The following is a 19,943-nucleotide window of genomic DNA, read 5'->3' as shown; positions in this document are numbered from 1 at the left end:
GTTTTTACATTGTTTTCATCTACCAAAGCATCACTACCCCATTTCCCATCAATCTTACATTCTTACAAAGAGAAAATGTTTAACAAAATTAACTAATTTATAAACCAAGTCTGACATTATATACAGTGTTCACCTATAGACCTCCCCCTCTCTAATCTCTTCAAAGGAGGAGAAAAGATGCATTTCATCTTTCATCTTTGGAGCTATGGTTGGTCTCCATAATTTTTCTGAATTCAGTTTTTATTTTGTTCTTCTCTTCAATTACATCATTGTGTGTATTGTTTACCTGGTTCTGTTCATTTTGTTTCACTTCACTACTTTTAACTACTTTACCTTACATTAGTTCATATAAATCTTCAAGTACTTCTCTGTTTTCCTATTCATAATTTCTTATGTAATAATATTCTGTTATGTTCTTCTACCACAATTTGCTTAGCCATTTCCCAATAAATAGGGGTCCCCTTTCATATCTTTGTTGCTATGAAAAGTACTGCTATAAATGTTTTGTGCACATAGGATCTTTCTTTTTTATCAGTGATCTTCTTAGGATATAGGCCAACCAGTGGGATTTCTTCACCTGGATTTCAAAATAGCCTCCCTATTTCCAGTCTTTTCCTCTCCAATCTATCCTTCATGTAGCAGCCAAAATTACCTTCCTAAGTCACAGGTCTGAATACTTCACTGTCCTGCTCAAAAATCTTTTGATCTTTATTCCACAGCATACAATGGGTAAAATAAAAAGTTCTTAACAACATTTATGACCTTCCACCATCTGCCTCTAACCTTCCTTCCCAATGCTATTTCCTTTTACTTTCCTTTGCATAATCTACATTCCAGTCAAATTAGACTACTAGTTGCCCCTTGTATTCAACATTCCATCTGCACCTCTGTGCATACACATAAACTGCCCCCTTCCCCAGTACCTGGAATGCCCTACTCCATTTTCTTCCCCTTTCAAAGTCCTCATCCTAAAGGCTCCATTCAGGTACTGTCTGCTTCCTAAGTGATTCTCTGATTCCTCAAGCTAAAAATATTCCCTCCCTCCTCAAACTTTCCTATTCTGCTAGAATCTCCTTTGTGTGCCCACAGATCCCTACCTCATACTACATTTATCTGTTTACATTTAACAGCATATAATCTGCTTGAGATCTGTACTGTGTCATTTTTACATTGCATTCCCAGTATGAAACACAAAGTAAAATAATAGGATTACAAAATTGTAACTGGAAGGGACCTTAAGGACACCTAGATCCAACCCCACTCCATTTTATAGACAAAGAAAACTGAGGACCAGGGAGGCAGAGACTTACCCATGGCCACATAAGTAGTGTATTCATAAATACTGAATTGCAGTTCAATTTTTATCCTTTACATTCTCTTTTTGATGCTATATGGCTATGAATCATGGAAACTGCCGTCTTAGAAGAATAAAAATTTTAGCTAACCCAAAGGACAAGCGAAAAGTAAGGGAAAAGATACATAAAAATCATCATTTAGGACATGTATGACTGAAGGAGATGGGCCAGTTATGTAGCAAGTTGCAGCAAGAGACAACAAATAGACAACAAAAGTATTGTAGTATTCTCCATGAAAAATTTGAAAAACCATAAGATGGTCTCCAGTACATTAGGAATAGCTTCTGTGTAAGATTTAAGCAAAGATACAGAACAAGAAAATGACAATAGGTCACCATCTGCTTTGGTGGAAGAAGGACTCACATTGAGATCATGGCTCCATTGGAATATCAGGTATCCAAACAGTATTTGCATTATTGCAGTTATCATTTAGCAAGCTTGAAAATTTTTCTCTGACTAAACCACAAACTGAACTTTTATAATTTTATCCAAAAACACATGATTAAAACTGTGAAACTTTAAAATTCTAATCAAGGAAAAGACTGTTTTACATTTTCCTCAAAATCAAACACTTAAAAAAAACCCTATAATATTTTCACTGAAATATTATTTAAGTGAAATTAAATAATTAATTAATTAATATAAATAATTAAATGATATATTCACTTAAATAATTGCAGTTTATAGGTGGCTTCAACCTCTGTAATGTTAATTGGATATATAAGATCTTCCCCACCTCAGGTGGAGCCCATTAAGGGAAGCTTTCTTAGGGGAAACTTTCTTGTGGGCAGGCTTTCACACCTTTTGTTAATTTCTAATTAGGCACTGAGTCATGAGTGTTGTGATGCCCTCTGGCTCTAAAAAGGGTGTGTATATATCTATATCTATATCTACACACACACACACACACACCCTAAGGTTAGCATTTTGCTTTGGGGCTCACTCATTGGAAGAGTGTTCTTGTGATTTGACCAGATGAGACTCTGGGTAGCCATTAAGGAGCCCCCCCCCCCACTTTGAAAAAACCCAGCTGTTAGTGCTCCTCTCTCTGCTAACTATGTATGTATTGCCTTGGTCAGAGAGTTAGATCTGTGTGTTGATTTGTGCTAATTTCTCAGACAGAAGCCTCTCTGTTGGTCTTTATTTCTCTGCTTGTATTTTCTCTATTTTCTTTGTTTAGATTTTCTCTGAAGTTCAGGGTGCTGATTTTTCCCCTGACTAATGAATGTAATTTAAAAAGATTGTTGACCCCTTGAACAGCTAGTAAACCAGATTTTTCTTTCCTAGTAAAGCAGATCTAAGAACCTGTGCTAACAGCCATCTTGTGTATGCCAGTGTGGTTGGCACTACAACCTCATGCTGATCATAGTTAAGAATTATTTTTCCATTGTATGATTCTCACTAATATTGATTTTAATTCTTAAGGGATGCTCTTGAATTAAGTTCTCATTTAATTTTTTCAGAGAGCAATTTATAAGGGAAGTTGCCATTTTATTCTCTTAGTATAGGATAGAACTTTGAAGATATTGGTAGAAAAACATTTCTTTATAAAGAACACAGAGAAAGTATAGGGCAAAAACATTTGCATGTTTAAAAGCAAAAAGAAAAATTACACTGATATAAAAATGCATATATTCTGTTTCATGAAATAAAGAGAAGCCAAAGAAGGGTTAAGGAAAACGTCTCTAGAGTAGGAAGGTCGACAGAGCTAAAACTGTCTGACAGCAGGATGTGGATAATAATGCTCTTGGATGAATGCTGTGAAGCTCTTTTGTGCCAATGTCTCACAAAGGGGATCCAAGCAAGAATGTACATGTTGGATTTAAATTAATCAACTCATCAGTTTCACAATACAGAAGTTCTTCCAACTTAAAAGATTAAGGCACTGTTTATAGACATTTCTTATATGATGTCAATAGTTTCTTAAAAGTCAAATACACTAACATACCCCAAAATGCCCTAAAGCATCAACCTACCAAATAACTTACACCTTGATAATCTACTCTTGGATAACTATTATTACATAGCCCTTTGTTCCATTTTTAATCGATTTCTTTTTTTTTCACTTTGTGAATCATACATACACAAAAAAGAAGAAACACAATTTGTATATTTTCATGCTCAATACTATATGAAAAGTATATATGACATGCCTCCAAATCAAAATCTTAAGTAAAATAAACCATGGGCAAGGCAATAAAGTCAAACCATTCTGATTCAAATACCCATACATCTTAAGTGTTCACAAGGGGAAAAAAGCAGTAGTTAACATTTGCTGTGAAGTCCTTAACGAGAAATGTGAGGCCTAGACTAAATATTTCAGGACTTTGTTACCTCCTTCAAAATCTTACACTTCACCTAATTTCCTAAATAGAGAAGGAAGATATAGTTAAGGGAATGTCACTACTACACAGGACTTGAATCCATGCTTCAAGAACTTATCAGACATCAAATTTCTGAGTGGGGGGAAATCCTTCTAGAAAGGACACAGGATGCCTAATGCTAACAGCTATCTAGAGCATGCAGTAAAAATGGCTGGTACTTTCTATCAGCTCTATGTAAATAATAGCTGCAAAGATTAGAGGTTGAGATTGTCACCATAAAAGTAATTGAGAAACCCAGATCCCCCCCCCATCCCAAAAAATACATGGAAAGGACTCCATCAAAATCACTGATAAAGAAACCCCACAAGAAATGAAAATAGGCTTATCCATCCAGTCAAGAACTGCAGAAAAATATAGTGAAAAGCAGGCAGCAGTAGGGAAAGGGGTCTCACCAGGAAAGCCAGGGCTAAAATAGTAACTGAAGAAGCCAGTCTGTCTATCTGTTAGGGAGACAGGAAGGGAGAGGGAGAGAAGAGAGAGAGGAAGAGAGAAAAAGAGAGGGGGGAAAGAGGGAGAGAGAGAGAGAGAGAGAGAGAGAGAGAGAGAGAGAGAGAGAGAGAGAGAGAGAGAGAGAGAGAGAGAGAGAATAAGAAATTCTGGGCTTGGTGAAGAGAGCAGGGAAAAGGGAATAGTAATAGATTATTTAAATTCTGTAAGTCTTGTGTTAATCTTTCTCTACTTTCCTTTTTGTAAAGTGGGGTTTGGGAGGAAAAGACAAAAAGGATAAGAGGACATCATAGGGGGAACAGATACTCCTCTCTTCTAGAAAGAAGCTTGTTATCAAATGATTAGTACCTCATTCTTCTGCAGCTCTGAGCCCCCAGCCAGAGACAACATCCTGGAAAAACACCTCTATGTTAAATCTGCCTTTCCTTTTTCAATAACAAAGGAGAATTGATAACAAACATAGAGAAAATGGAGGAAATTATTGCCCAGTTATGTAAAACAGAATAATTTTTATGAAAATATAAAATCCATATTCACAGAATAATAGAGAATTTAAATAATTCAATCTCAGAAAAAAAAAAAACTTGAATAAGTACAAAAGCAAATCCAGAAGAAAAAAATTCCTAAGGTCAGATGGATTTATAAGTGAATTGTATCAAACATCCTAAAGACAATTCATTGCAAAATCACATAAGTTCTTTGCAAAAATTGGGGAGAAGGGAAATCTACCAAACTCCCTCTACAAATCAAATATAGTCCTAATATTTAAGCCTAAATCAGGAGAAAAATAAAGAAAACTATAGACCAATATTTCTAATTAATACATATACCACAAAATGAATAAAATATTAGCAAAGAGGTCAAAATATATTTAAAAAACTACACAGTATGACCAAGTTGAATTGATGCCAGAGATGAAAGAATGGTTCAAAATTAAGACAATCAAACTAATCACATTTTTAAAAACCAAAATCACATAATTATCTCAATAGATGCAGAAAAAGTCTTTAACAAAATACAAAATTCATTTCAACTTTAAAGAAAAGATTTGTAAAGTTTAGGTATAAAGGGAATTTTTTAATATAATAAAAAAGTATCTATTTAAAACCCAAAGCAAGACAATGGGAAAACACTAGAAACTTTTCCAGAAAAATACAGGTGCTTCTTTTCTGTTCTCAAAGGAATTGAACAGTCTTTCAAACCCTACCCACAGGGAAAACCTATAGGTATTCATTTGTTTCTTTAAACTGCCAGTCTTCTAAGTGAACATTCTAACACATTTTTGGTTAGAACCTATTTGTGAATTATTCCTGTTTTCTTCCCATCGGCAGGAATAAAGCTGTAAATTTTGTTGTATCAGTTTTTTGTTTTGTTTTCTTTTATCCAACACATAAAACTGAGAAACTTTCAACCAGAGAATAAAGGTAATGATGCAATATTGCAAAAATAACTGAAAGTTCTGGCAGTTGCTAAAGCTCTCGTCCAAAATCACTTTATTATTAAATCAAACAGAGTCTGGCACCTTAATAAATAAGAGGCTTTCCACATATTTCATTCCAAAAAAGATTATGTTTGGACATTAGTTTTAGGATATAATATATGCATTTAGAAACCAGAGAATATTTTTGCACTAGTGGACTGACTTAATAAGCAATAAATTTACATATTTCATACACATACATGTATATGTATATGCACAATACCTGGCACATGATGAGTGCTATATAAATGTCAGCTATTACTATTATTATTATTGATTTGTATCATGAAGTCTGAGTATAGATGCATATATATTGCTATGTATATAATTGGTTTTTGGTAATATCATAAGAAAAAAAGATTTAAGAACTCTGATCAATATAATGATGGATCATGACACTTAAAAGATTGATGGTGAATCATGATTCCCACCCCTTAGCAGAGGGGTGATAAACTAAAGGTACAGAATAAGATTTACATTTTTAGATTTGGGAAATATATAGATTTTTTAACCTAATTATATCTATATGTGTGTATTTACATATATATACACATATATACATACATATGCACCTATATACAGATGTATATATGTGTGTGGTTTTTATTTGGCAACAAGGCCTGTGAGGAAAGCTGCATAAGGGTATGGTTCTTAGTAGTGAGTCTTGCAAAAAAGAAAAGAAAAGGAAGAAGACAGTATCACTGAAATGTTTAAAAAAATAGAAGAGAAGAGGAGAAAGTTCAGATAAGAACAAAGAAAATTAGGGTAGTTTCATTACTATTGTTTTAAATTTAATATTGAAAAATGGCATCAATAAACATTTATAGTATCATATAATTTTCTTTTTCTGTTCTTTGTATATTGATTTTTTTTTACATTAAGTTCAGAACAAAAAAAAATTTTTAAGAGAAAGAAAAGGACTGAGGATCAGAATTGGTATGAGACAGTGTAACCTGGAGAATATGTTTAATCTTTTTGGGCTTCACTTTACTCGTTTGCAAAATGAAAGCATTAAGCTAAGTAAACTAAAAAGTCCCTACCAGATAAAAAATTCTATTATATTTTTATTAAATGTCCATGAGAAGTTCATTCTAACTGGAGAGAAGCCAGTCTAACTATAGAGGTAAATAGCAACTCCATTATCAGCTAAAAAATAGAAAAATTGGGTCCTTGGATCTGAATTATATTCTGTATTGTAATAGTTATCTCAAAAGTTTTTTGATAGCTGTAGAGTCAATGCAATATTCACAGTGCCAAAAGTCACAATAAATATATCCGCATAATGTTCACTCACAAAATATAACAGACTATCCATTTAGAAGACAGAAGCAAAACATTTATTTAAACCCCAGAAAACTGAATTCTAAAACCAATAAGCCTATTCTATAATAGTAGAAGATAAGTTATTAAGCCACAACAGCACAGAGGTACACAGCATCCTTTAGCCTTCCCACAAATCAACACAAGACCAATATTTACTCACAAGCCTATCTGTCTCCTTCAGAAGCATCCTTTCATCCCAACTGTGTAGCTTGCTCTGACTCCCAGCTTCCTGTGGGCTATGCTCCACCCTTCAGCAAACTCCTCTCACCACAGGCCCCATGTGATTGCATTCAGTCAATTAGAGGGCATTAGAGTTTATTTTCAAAGCAGTGAAGGTCTTCAGATTCCCTTAGGCTTATTAAGGGGCAGGGAAGACCTTTAAATTACCATTACCATTATAATAGCACATATATCAGTAATAAATTTTTGGGACAGATCCTCAATATGGATACATTTACTTATGTATAAATTGTATACATGTATTATGCTAATAATTACATACATTATAAAATATGCACAAAATAAAAATTTTAAAAGCATGAGATAAAGTTGTATTTGATCCTAGAGTCAATAAGGAGCCACTGAAGTTTATTGACTATGGAATGATATATTCAGATCTGAGCTTTAGAGAAATCACTTTGCCAGTGGTGTGGTGTATGAATTGGAGAGGGGAGAAACTGGAGGTAGGGAGGACATGTAGGAGGCTAGTAGTTGTATGAGTAGAAAGAAGGGTCTGAAAGAAGAAACAGAGATAGATTTGGTGATTATGGTTATGTAGGATGAGTTAAAGTGAGGAGCCAAGGATGATACCAGGGTTGCAAAGTTGTGTGATTAGAAGGTATCCTTTATATGGTAACTGAGTAAATCTGAGAAGAAAGATAACACAATGGGATCTGCAATACTGAATATCAACCCAACCATGCTCACTTAGCCTGTACAATTCATTCTATCCCACCAAACATGAAAAGTGGCAAGGGGAAAGGGAAGAGTGTTCTTTTTCACCAGCTATTGGCCCGGAAGCATAGAACCCATCTGCTGAGGAATATTTTCTGAAATTACCAGATGACTTGGGAGCCAAGGTGTGGGGACTGTGAATTTTGACTGGGGTAGGTGCTAGGGATACCTGTATTGGGGTTAGATTATACTGACCTGAGGGGCTGACGTCTAGCACTGCCAATGGGAGAAATAGGAAGGAGTGGAGTTGGGGAGTGATGAGTGAAGTGAAGGAGATAATAAAGTTTTGGATGGCTATTGTAAGAGGGCAGGGTAGTATTAGACCCATTTTCCTGCCCCCTGACTGATTAATCACATACCACTTGGAATTATGACATGGGCCCCTCATTTGTAGGCCAAAGTTCTAAAACATTACAAGCAATTAAAAAAAAACTAAAGCTGTATACAAACTAAACAAAATGAAGCTAAAATGAAACTTCACCCATATTCATTCTACCCCTGCTCTTTTGATCCTATACTTATGAAAAGCTATTTTTCTGGAAGAAGTCTTCATTACATGAAAGAAAAATTGCATTGAATACTAACTAGGTTGATTTGAAACTCACAAACTAATCAGAATTTGAATTTCTATCACTAAAGGCCACAGGCAAGTGAAATAATGTACAGCACCTACTAAGGTGGTTAGTTTTATTCATGAACTCATGTTGTGTTTTAAAAAAAATACTTCAAAGCATTATTGAAAGATGATTAATTCTCTCTAGTTATAAATGAGAATCATAAGCTACTTTGAAGTGAGTTTCTGATGCCTAAATCTTCAGAAACCTCATCTCTTCATACAAGTTTTACCATATAATTTTTTAAAAATCCACTGCTTTGCCTCTCTGAAAACTCAGTATTACCCAAGGGGATAAGCAAAAACTAGAATTCATCCTCTTGAGGATAATAACAAGCTAAAACCAACACACTAGGTTCCTATAAAGACATAAAGGCCAGTGGCAAAAATCCCAACTTTTGTGTGTATTACTAGACCATGAGATTCTTAAGAGCAGGGACTGTTTTTTGCTCTTCTTTGTCCCCTCAGCCCTTAGCACAGTGCTTGGCACATAGGGGCACTTATAAATGTTTGTTGAATCACTATACCATAAAGGAAATACAGGGGTTTTTGCCAATACAGCTCTATACACAGTATTTAGCAATTTGCAGTAAACCTTCCTCATTAGTATGGTATAGTGGAAAGAGAACTGAATTTCTACTCAGAGAACATGAATTCAAATCCTGCCTCTGTTCATTATCTTTATAGGTAAGTCTCTTGGTCTCAGTTTCCTCATTTATAAAAATAAGAGGTTGGATTAGATTATATCTACAATTCCTTCAAGATCTCAAACTATGATTCTTCTACACCAGAATAATATTGGTCATTAACCAATGTCCTTCTCTACTTCAATATTCAACTTCGTGCATCTCAAGAGTTTTGTTCAACATATACTTTGATGTATGTATGTATATATATATATGTGTGTGTGTGTGTGTGTGTGTGTGTGTGTGTATTTTTCATTTATAAATGTATGTGTATATATATATATATGTATATATATAATTTTAGAGGGGGAAGACAAGATCTATGATTTCAAAGATATTAGACATCCCAATATGAACACTCCCTTTTTTTTGGGGGGGGGGGCTTTTTTGGAGGGGGAAGGCAGGGCAATTGGGGTTAAGTGACTTGCCCAAAGTCCCACAGCTAGTAAGTGTTAAGTGTCTGAGGCCGGATTTGAACTCAGCTCCTCCTGACTCCAGGGCCAGTGCTCTATTCATTGCACCACCAAGCCACCCAATATACTAGTGCCCTTTTCAATGCAGATTGGCAGCTGCTCTATAGGTCAACTGACTTGCCCAAGGTGACAGGGTGAGATGTCAGAGGCAAAATTTGAAGTTAGGCTTTTTTGACTATAAAGGAAGCTCTACTCACTGTGTCTAATAACATCTAGTATATAAATTATGCTCTACATAATTTAAAATTCATTGGTAAAACGAAAACTTGGTTAGGGCCAAGACCGGTTTTTTTGGTTAGTTTTTGTATCTTCAAAGTCTCCTGGCAACCAGTAGGCACTTGTTGAATTCAATTCAATTTAATATGGTTTTAGAGCTACTGTCATACAACTCAAAATTGGATTTGGGAGCACAATAAAAGTGCTATTTCTTAGGTACCTCTGCCATTGACTTTTATTTCAGGCCATAGAAGTTCTAGTTCCTGCCCATAAAAAATCATTTGCTCCTTTATTATTAGATAAAACTGGATCTGTGATTTCAATGGTATCAGAAACTCCCAATGAGGAAACTTTCTTTACCAAAAATATTGGCAACTTTTCTGCAACTCATGGTCTTAAAGAGTTGCCTAAGGGGAAATGAAAGGTTGTGACAACACCAATCACACACATTATACAACGTCTATGTTTCAGGAGAAACATAGAGGAAAGACACCCAGGTCTTTCTGACTCTGAGGCCAGCTCTTTATTCACTAAGTCACTCTGCCTCCTTATTATTTTATTTCTTTTAAAAATGAGTAAGGTTAAAGGTATAGAATATTAACTACTACAGTCACTACTAAGACTTTTAAGAGGAAAGAGTAAGAAACCAACTAGAGAAACATCAAGAAAAAAATAAAAATGGTTGCAAGGGAGACAACTTTAGGAACAAAATGTGTTTCTTATGTTGAATGAGAGTATGAGAATAGGAATATGAAGATGAGAGCAAGGGATATGTATGTTAAATATTTTTAATGGAAAGTATTGGGTATGATTTGAATATACTTGAAAATTGTTGCTGTATCCTAGGATCTGTTTTTTCTCTTTTTTTATAATGCCATCCTAAAGTGTATATTTATATGTCAACAACACCTATATGCAAGGCATTATCAAAAAGGTAGGAATTATTGTGCTATTTTATGCAGAATGAAAATGCTGCTTTTTGAAAATATTGTAACATTCAGCTCTGAACACTGCTTTTGCAGTACAGAAAACATTAACCACCTGCTGAGAAAACACACTAGAAAATGAAAGTGTCCTTCAAAACCATCTTGCATTATTGCATTCCCATGAGCATTATACCCATTGGAATGAGTGAATCTATAGTGGGTCTAAATAAAATTTTTAAAATAGGAAGGCTCAAAGCAAAAATATATTCACCTTGCAGAAGGTAGCCTTTTAGGGGATGAATATGAAGATTTAAAAGCAGCAGAATCATTATAGAACATATTTATTGAATACTAAAGACATTAAATTAACTAGCAAGGATATTCCAGGGAAAGATCTTTGCAGAATTGATGACAGTTCAAAACCACATGTCTGTAGTCTTTTGTCTTTCCAATAATGGTAACAGTGAATCGGGAGGTATCTGACATTCTTATAGCACCTCTTTCGCTCCTTCTATTATTTCTAACTCATTTCAAGGCATTGTTTTTATATGACAAGTCATATTTTCAAGCAACTTAACCACAAATATAGACGAATGGAATTTGTGAGATGGGCATTGAATGGAAGACAAGAAAATAATAGCAAGAACACATACCTTTTTATCCCTTTTTTAAAGTAGAGGAAGACAGAAGGATCCAAAGCTGTGATGTTTACCAGTAGAGAGAATATCCGGTACGGAAATCTCCTTCCCTGACACAAATTGGCAACTTCAGGGGAGAATGAGCAGTTAAGTGACTTGTTCATGATCACATAGTATATATCAGAAATAGAACTTGAGGGGGAGGCTAGGTGGCACAGTGAATACAGCACCAGCCCTGAAGTCAGGAAGACCTGAGTTCAAATTCGGCCTCAGACACTTGACACAATTACCAGCCTGATGACTTTGGGCAAGTCACTTAACCCCAATTGCCCTCCAAAAAGGAAAAAAAAAGAAATAGAACTTGAAGCTAGGTTTTCTTGACTTCAACAAAAATATTCTATCTGCTTTGACACACAGCTACTTGTTATTGTTGTTAACATTTGTAAATAATTCTTTGAAATTTAGATAAAACTTTTAGTTAAGTGTCTGGGTCACTAGAGGCCTATTAAGAAAATAACCACCACATTTTATGATACTACAAAGGACTCATTTGCCCTCAAGTATCTCTTGCTATATTATCATCTCCACCAGTGAAACTAAAATTCTCATGATTAGAGCTATTCCTTTGGCTAAGAGAAGACGAAAGTATAGTACTCTGGAGCTTATTTTCATAATGTTCACTTAAAAAGGAAAGAAAACCTTTAGAGAGCTTCTGATCACTCCAACCAGAAGTAATCTCTCATTCCTTGCTTCTGGTTTCAGGACTGTCTGAATTCTTGCATGTCATAGTTCTTATTTGTACCTGTTGATTATCTTTACCTTGAGGTCAGAAATATGTCTTATTCATCTCATTCTCTAGAATCTTTCACAATGCTTTGTAGTTATGTTGGTAAAAGTTTACTGAATTCTATTAGAAAAGATTAGTTTTTCATATTATTTATCACCAAAGGAAGAAAAAGAGCACAGAATACAAGTTTCAATATTGAACAAATTCAATATCGAATAGGAGAAGCATGTTAGTGATGTCCTAAGTGGTCTAGGAAGCCACAATCATTATCCTGAGTGGGCTGGGAAGGAGGGCAAAGGAGCATTAAAAAACAAGGAAGCATAAATTCAATTTTTTTAAGGTCCTTAAATTGCCTATCTGTGATATTTAACAAATGAAAAGGTAAAAATAATTGTGAGTAGGGGACCAAGGATTAATCTGATTAGTTTTCTGTCAGTTTAATTTTTTCATTTCCCATAGATATGGAACATCAAAATAGCAGAAATTAGAATGTGCCAGGATAGGATTCATGCTCTAAAACAACCTTGGCCATGCAACCGAGAACATGATTTGATCCAGATCAGATTTATTTATTGTATAGGCACAGCTAGTATGTACAAAATGCCTTGGTTATAACATACAAGGCCTGAAAATGAAGGATGAAATGAAATCTACTATGTGTAAGGAAAAAATAAAAATTCCTAAATTACAAGCAGACTAAAATAAATACTACATTATGCATAAATGTATCATATAGAATGAAAAGATCAACAATATTAAATGCATATGCATAGTAGTTAATTTCTTTTTATTTTAAATACATTTTTTTCACTACATTTTCCAATGTGATCCTTCCTCTTCTACCTCTAAGAGAGTCATCCCTTATAACAAAGAATAAAAAAAGAAGGAAAAACAGTTCAGCAAAAATAGTCTGGTATTATATACAGTGACTTCCTCTGGGCCATATGCCTATCATTGTAATTTCTAGGTCAAAGGAAGTGGACATTTTAGTCACTTTCTTAGCATAATTCTAAATCACATTCCAGAACTGTGGATAAATTCCTAGATCCAGCAATAATATGTTAGTGTGTTTACTGTTCCAAAACCCCTCAAAGACTGATGATTCTCACCCTTGGTCACCCTTACTAATGAAAATTTGTTGGGTATAAGGTGAAAATTCAAGGTTGTTTTGACTTGCATTTCTCATACTATTTAGAAAGATATATTGGAAAATGCATGCAATGTTAGAAACAAAAGATATCAATTTAAACTTTAAAAGAAAGAATGATATTATTAGTTTTGCAAAAAAAACCAAACTTTTAATATAATGACACACCACTCTTGTGTAGTAGGATTAAATGATTATTCACCAGAAATTTAAAAAGAAAAACCCTTTAAAAAAAAATAGAATCAGCAAAGAAAGTAATTGAGAAAATTAATAGCTTCAGCAAGAGAGCAAAAATTAAAATAAATCTAAAATGATCATTTACAAGTCTATGTAAAATTAACAAAATCTATAAACAAACAATATGAGAAATTTCATTCAAAACAGCTACCAACAAAAGGTGGAGTCAAGTTGGTGGAAAATAGTCAATAATTCATGTGAACTCTACCAACATTTCTCTCTAAACAACTTTAAAATAACTCCTGAAATCAAATTTTGGAGTAGCAGAGTCAACAAAAGGTCAAATTGAGACATTTTTCCAGACTAAGACAACTAAGAAGGTTGGCAAGAAAGGTCTGTGACACCTGGGTGAGAGACAGCCAGAGAGGGGCAGAAGGATCAACAGTGGAACTTGGAAGTAGTTGAGAGAAGGGCAGCAACAGCAGCAGCTTCAGGAAATCTCAGCTCAGAGCCTGTAAGGTGCTAGACAACTGGTCAGAAAAAGATTACAGGGAACCCTTTGCTGGCACTGGGTAGAGCTGGTGCTGACTGGCACTTCTATTGCCCATAAGCATTTCTAGGTCACAATTCCAGGATGGAGAAACATTTCTGTGATCAGTCACAAGGGGGCAGGGACCCTATTTGCAGCTCCAAGACAAGCACTAGCCCTTGGAGCTGCAGGGGAGCAGGGATACTTCCTGAATAAAGGACAGAACACAGATGAGAAGAGCACTGACCACTCCTCTCCGTGAATCACTCTACCTTGGAAGCAACAAACATTTATAGACCCCAGAACTAGTTCTGAAGACAGCAGCATGGAAAACCTGAAGATTAGAACAGTGCTGCTTCACTCCCAGATGAGCAGAGCCCAACTTAAAGTTTAAAATCAAGAAATAGGCTGGAAAAAATGAGCAACCACAACAGCAAGGAAAGAACAACAAAGAGCTTCACCATAAAAATCTACTACGGTGTCAGGGAAGACCAAGACACAAACTCAAGGACACAACCCTGTGAAAACAGTTACAAGCAAAGCTTCAAAGAAATGTGCTATTGGACCCAAGCCCAACAAGAATTTCTGGAAGAGTTAAAGAGATGAGTGGTAGAGGAAAAGTTGGAAAAAGAAATGAGAATAATGTAAGAAAATTATAAAAAGAGGATTAACAGCTTGGCAAAAGGGACACAAAAAAATTGAAGAAAATCCCTTACAAAACAGAATTGGCCTAATGGCAAAAGAAGCACAAAAATTCATTAAAGAAAAGAATTCCTGGGGCAGCTAGGTGGTGCAATGAATAAAGCATCAGTCCTAGAGTCAGGAGGACCTGAGTTCAAATCCAACCTCAGACACTAACACTTACTAGCTGTGTTACCTTAGGCAAGTCACTTAACTGCAATTGCCCTAACTTCCCCCTCCAAAAAAGATCCCCCCCTAAAAAAAAAAAAGAAAAAGAAGAGTACTCCTTCAAAAAATGAATTGGCCAAATGGAAAAAGAGATTTAAATAATTCATTAAAAATTAGAATTGGACAAGAGGAAGCTAATGACTCTATGAGACATCAAGAAAAAAATAAAGCAAAGTTAAAAAAAATGAACTAATAGAAGGAAATATATCACATTGTTTTAAAAAAATGGCCTAGAAAACAGATTAAGGAGAGATAATTTGAAAATTATTGGACTACCTGAAAGTCATGATCAAAATACCTGCCAAATTCAAACACCATCAAGGAGTTAACTTATCAAGATATACAAAACCTTTATACAACTACATATAACATATTCTTCATAGAAATAAAGAGAGACAAATTATTAAAAAGAGAATCACTGCTCTTGCTTTGGCCAAACTGATGTAAAATAAATTAAAATATTGCCTTAACAGATTTACAAATTTAGTGCTATGCCAGTCAAATCACAAAGAGGACAATGTATACAACTGGACAAAATAATAATCAAAAATTCACTTCAAAGAATAGAGTCCAGAATCTTAAGAAAACTAATAAGAACACAAATGAAGAGTACTTAGCATTATCAGACCTCAAATTATGTTATAGAGTAATAGTTTTCAAATTATTTAATACTAGTTAAAAAACAGAAAAGTAGAACAGAATAAGTAAGACACAGAAACAATAAAAAACAGTAACCAATGTTTGACAAGTCCAAGAATAAAAATTGCTAGAAGAAGTCTGCCCCCCTTTTTAAAAAAAAATTGCTGTAAATACAATTCAGCAGAAATTATGTTCACATGAAAATCTCTTACAATATATGCAAAAAGCTCCAGTGGACTCTGAATTTTAAAAATCATAGCATAAAAATTAGAAGAAAATTGGTTCAGGTACCTATCACAACCAGAAATAGGAGAGAATTCTTACCCAAACAAGGTATAGAAGAGATAATAAGAAATAAAATTGACCATTTTTGACTACTTAAAATTTAAAAAGTTTTTCAGAAATAAAATTAATGAAGACAATATTAAAAGGAAAACTGTAGAGTGGAAAAATATTTGCACTAAATAAAATCTGAATGTCCCAAAATATAGAGAATTAATTCAAGTACATGTACATAAGATTGAGAGCTATTACCCAACTTGTAAATTGTCAAAGGATATAAAGAATTTTCAGTCACTTGTAATGAATATAGTAATATACAGTGAAAAAAAAATGGCAAATACTAATTCAGAGAAACATTAGAAGATCTGAATAAACTGATGCAGATCCAAAAGAACAATACACACAATGACAATAACAATATAAATAACCAGATAAGTAAAGGAAGCTTAACTATAAACAGAACAACTAACAAAGATTCCTCAGAAGGATAATGAAAGACATACCTCCTTTTTTTGGCATAAAGGTGGAACTTAGGACAGGGCACTGTAAATTTTATCAAATATGTTTGCCATACTGGAAATTTTCATTTTGTTTTCTTTGTCACAATGGAAGATTCAGTCTGACAGAAGGGAAATTTAAATGACTTATGTAAAGACAAAAAACATCAATAAACATACTTTAAATAAAGAAGTTAGAAATAATAGAAAGGAGTGGCTAGGTGGTGCAGTAAATAGAGCACCAGCCCTCAGGAGGACCTGAATTCAAATCTGACCTCAGACACTTAACACTTATTAGCTGTGTGACCTTGGGCAAGTCACTTAACCCCAATTGCCCTGTCTTCCCCCCTCCAAAAAAAAGAAAAAAAGAAAATGATAGACAGATAAAACAGATAGTGTGAAACCTAGGGAAGACCCTTAGTTATTCTAGATACTTCAAAAATTATCTAAAGATTCTAGTTGCTACTACTGTCCTCAGTTATGAAAGCCAATCTCACCCAGACATGTGCTTTGGCTTCTCCTTGCTCATTCATGGGAAATGATAGTAGCTCATGGTAATAAAATGCTTCCTCCAGGAGGCATCTGATCCAAAAACTATAATAAACTTTATGTTGTTTGTATGTTTTTGTAGGTTAATGTATCATCTATCCATTTCTGTCTGTTGCTTTTTGTTTGGGAGTTTTTGGGGGGAGGGGTAGTGTCTTTTTTTGATGTCTTCAAAAAATTAATGTCAGTCTAGTAATTTCCTCCAACATCTAAAAAGGTCTTGACTTGTACACAAATGTTCTTTGTCTCTTGTGTTTCTTACATTTTAGAGCAGCTCTCTCCATGTTTGATCAAAAATGCTACCATTAAGAGAACAATTTAGTTAGGAAACAGAGAAATTAAACTATATAAAACATATGTAAACTATATATACAAAGATATAAACTATATACACACACACACAAATAGAGGACAGCAAATACAGCAATCAGAACAGACATAAATCAAAGTGGTGAAAAATCACCTTAAGAAATACTTTTAATCCATTTAGAGAAAAAATGTATTTTGACAAGTTCACTGGAAAATTAATGATCAACATAGAAAGGAAGTAGCAGTTTTTCTCCTACTTATGTCCTTAGGCCCTTACCCAACCACAGATATCTCAATGATATGTTAATGATGACCACATATTCCAAATTAGGATCAAGGCTATACAGAGAAACATACCACCAAAGGCACATTGGGATAAAATGGCAAATCCTGGGGCAGGACAACTTACCTCCCTCTGTTACCTTCCCACCTGCCACTCTTTTCACTTGTTCCTGGACTGACAGGTAGTTAACACTTGATTAACTACTAGAAAAAGCTGGATCACCTAAGCAAACAACACAAGGAAAACAGAGAACTTGTGAAACACATGAAAGATGCTGACAGTTTTAAATATTTTTTTTCTAAACATTTATTTCTCCCATAAATTAAAATATATTTAAAGGAATTTTTCATAGACACAATTATTTTCACATTTTCAACAGACATGTTTAAGAATGTTATTACTGAAAAACTAAATATTACATTTATATAGAAAATAGTATTAAACAATGTGACCAATACTCCTGGCTATTAATTTTACCTTGAGGTTCACCCTTAATCAAAATCTCTTGACTTTCAAATGATTTTTGGATACTCTTTCTAAAGAAGAGGCTTTCTAGAAACCTACATTTGAAAGAAATAAGAATAATCTGCAAGCTTCCTCAAGGGTGGAGTCAAGATGGTGCAGTAGAAGCAGGACCTCCCCAAGGCTCCTGCTTCCACCTTCCCCAATCCATGTAAAAAGGGGACTCTAAACAAACTTTGGAGCTGCAGAACCCACAAAATGACACACACAAGCTAACCTCCCGCTGAGGACAGCCCCGCAGGTTGGCAGGAATTGGCCAACACAGAGCTCTGGGAGCCGAGCCCAGCCCCACACTGAGGCTTTAGCCCCAGGGTGGGCCTGACCAGCCACTGGCCAGAGGAACTGCAGATCAGCAGCAGCTGTGGCCATTTCCAGATTTATCAACACATAGATGTAAAGGACAAAGTGAGAGGTAAGTGCAGTCTGGACTTTGGGACCAGTAAGTAGGAGTGTGTGGCTTCCTTGGGCTAGAAGCCGAGACGCCAGCACGGCTGTGCCACGTGGCAGCTTCAGCTCCTGGCCTGCAGAGAGTAGGGGAACCAAGCACCAGTCTGAGGGGTAATCGCTCTTGCTTTAACCTGCTTGGATCTGGATTGCAGTCTAGGTTGGAGGTCCTGGGGTGTGTGTCCAGCTTGCCAGAGTGTGTGGAGACCTCAGAGAGGGCACCCATCTAATACGTCTGGCAGCTGAGAAAACCCCAGCATTGGGACGAAAGCTCCCCTGTCTGGTGGCAGAGTCCTACTGTGGCAAAAAGCCCAAAAGTCAAGTAATTGAGTGGCAAAATGAGCAGGCAAAGGAAACAAAGCAGACAGAAGATTCCAACATTACACTCCTATTTTGGAGACAAAAAGGAGCAAAGCATGGAACAGGAGGAAAACAGTGAAATCAGAACTCTTGCAACAAAAGCTTCAAAGGAAAATATGAGCTGGTTATAGGCCATAGAGGAACTTAAGAAGCAGATAAGAGAAGTGGAGGAAAAATTGGGAAGAGAAATGAGAACAATGCAAGAAAATTATGAAATGAGAGTCAACAGCCTGATTGAGGAAAATAATACCTTAAAAAACAGACTGACTCAAATGGCAAAGGAGGCTCAAAAAGGCAATGAGGAGAAGAATGCCTTAAAAAGCCAAATTTGGCAGATGGAAAAAGAATATCAAAAGCTTAAGGAGGAGAATCATTGCTTCAGAATTATATTGGAGCAAATGGAAGCTAATGACTTTATGAGAAATCAAGATGCCGTTAAATAGATCCAAACAAATGAAAGAATAGAAGGCAATGTGAAATATCTCATGGGAAAAACCACTGACCTGGAAAATAGATCCAGGAGAGATGATTTAAAAATTATTGGACTACCTGAAAGCCACGACCAAAGTAAGAACCTAGAAATCATCCTCCAGGAAGTTCTCAAAGAAAACTGCCCTGATGTTTTAGTACCAGAGGGCAAAATAGAGGCTGAAAATATCCACCGATCACCTCCTGAAAAAGATCCCAAAAAGAAAACTCCTAAGAATATTATAGCCAGGTTCTGGAATTCCCAGATTAAGGAGAGAATATTACAAGCAGCCAGGAAGAAACAATTTGAATATTGTGGAAACACAATCAGGATAACCCAGGATCTGGCAGCTTCTACACTGAGGGATCGAAGGGCTTGGAATATGATATTCCGCTGTCAGAGGAGCTGGGATTAAAACCAAGAGTCACCTAGCCAGCAAAACTGAGTATCATGTTTCAGGGGAAAATATGGTCATTCAGTGGAATACAGGACTTTCAAGCATTCTTGCTGAAAAAACCAGAGTTGAATAGAAAATTTGACATTCAGAT

At 35.2% G+C, this 19,943-nt stretch overlaps 1 protein-coding gene across 9 annotated transcripts in view; it reads right to left on the bottom strand.

Moving 5' to 3' along the window:
- The window catches only part of PAM (peptidylglycine alpha-amidating monooxygenase), a 369,904-nt gene extending 350,357 nt beyond the window's left edge, over window positions 1-19,547 (bottom strand). For 3 of the 9 annotated variants that reach the window (XM_069088091.1, XM_069088094.1, XM_069088095.1), the window contains exons 1-2: window positions 19,430-19,545; window positions 17,727-17,822 (exon numbers count right to left, since the gene is read on the bottom strand). The gene's annotated coding sequence lies outside the window, so the exon portion shown is untranslated. Of the gene's footprint in view, window positions 1-16,468; window positions 16,585-17,726; window positions 17,823-19,429 lie in introns of all 9 variants that reach the window. The other 6 variants (XM_069088092.1, XM_069088096.1, XM_069088097.1 and 3 more) reach the window with 6 other exon arrangements.
- Between the last annotated feature and the right edge of the window lie 396 nt (window positions 19,548-19,943).

Source organism: Petaurus breviceps, unplaced genomic scaffold (assembly GCF_028583685.1).
Source record: "Petaurus breviceps papuanus isolate PSGF00001 unplaced genomic scaffold, PetGlider_PUasm1.0 184, whole genome shotgun sequence".
NCBI classification, from domain to species: Eukaryota; Metazoa; Chordata; class Mammalia; order Diprotodontia; family Petauridae; genus Petaurus; species Petaurus breviceps.
The sequence above is the reverse complement of the archived record's forward strand: the minus strand, read 5'-3'. Positions and strand labels throughout refer to the sequence as shown.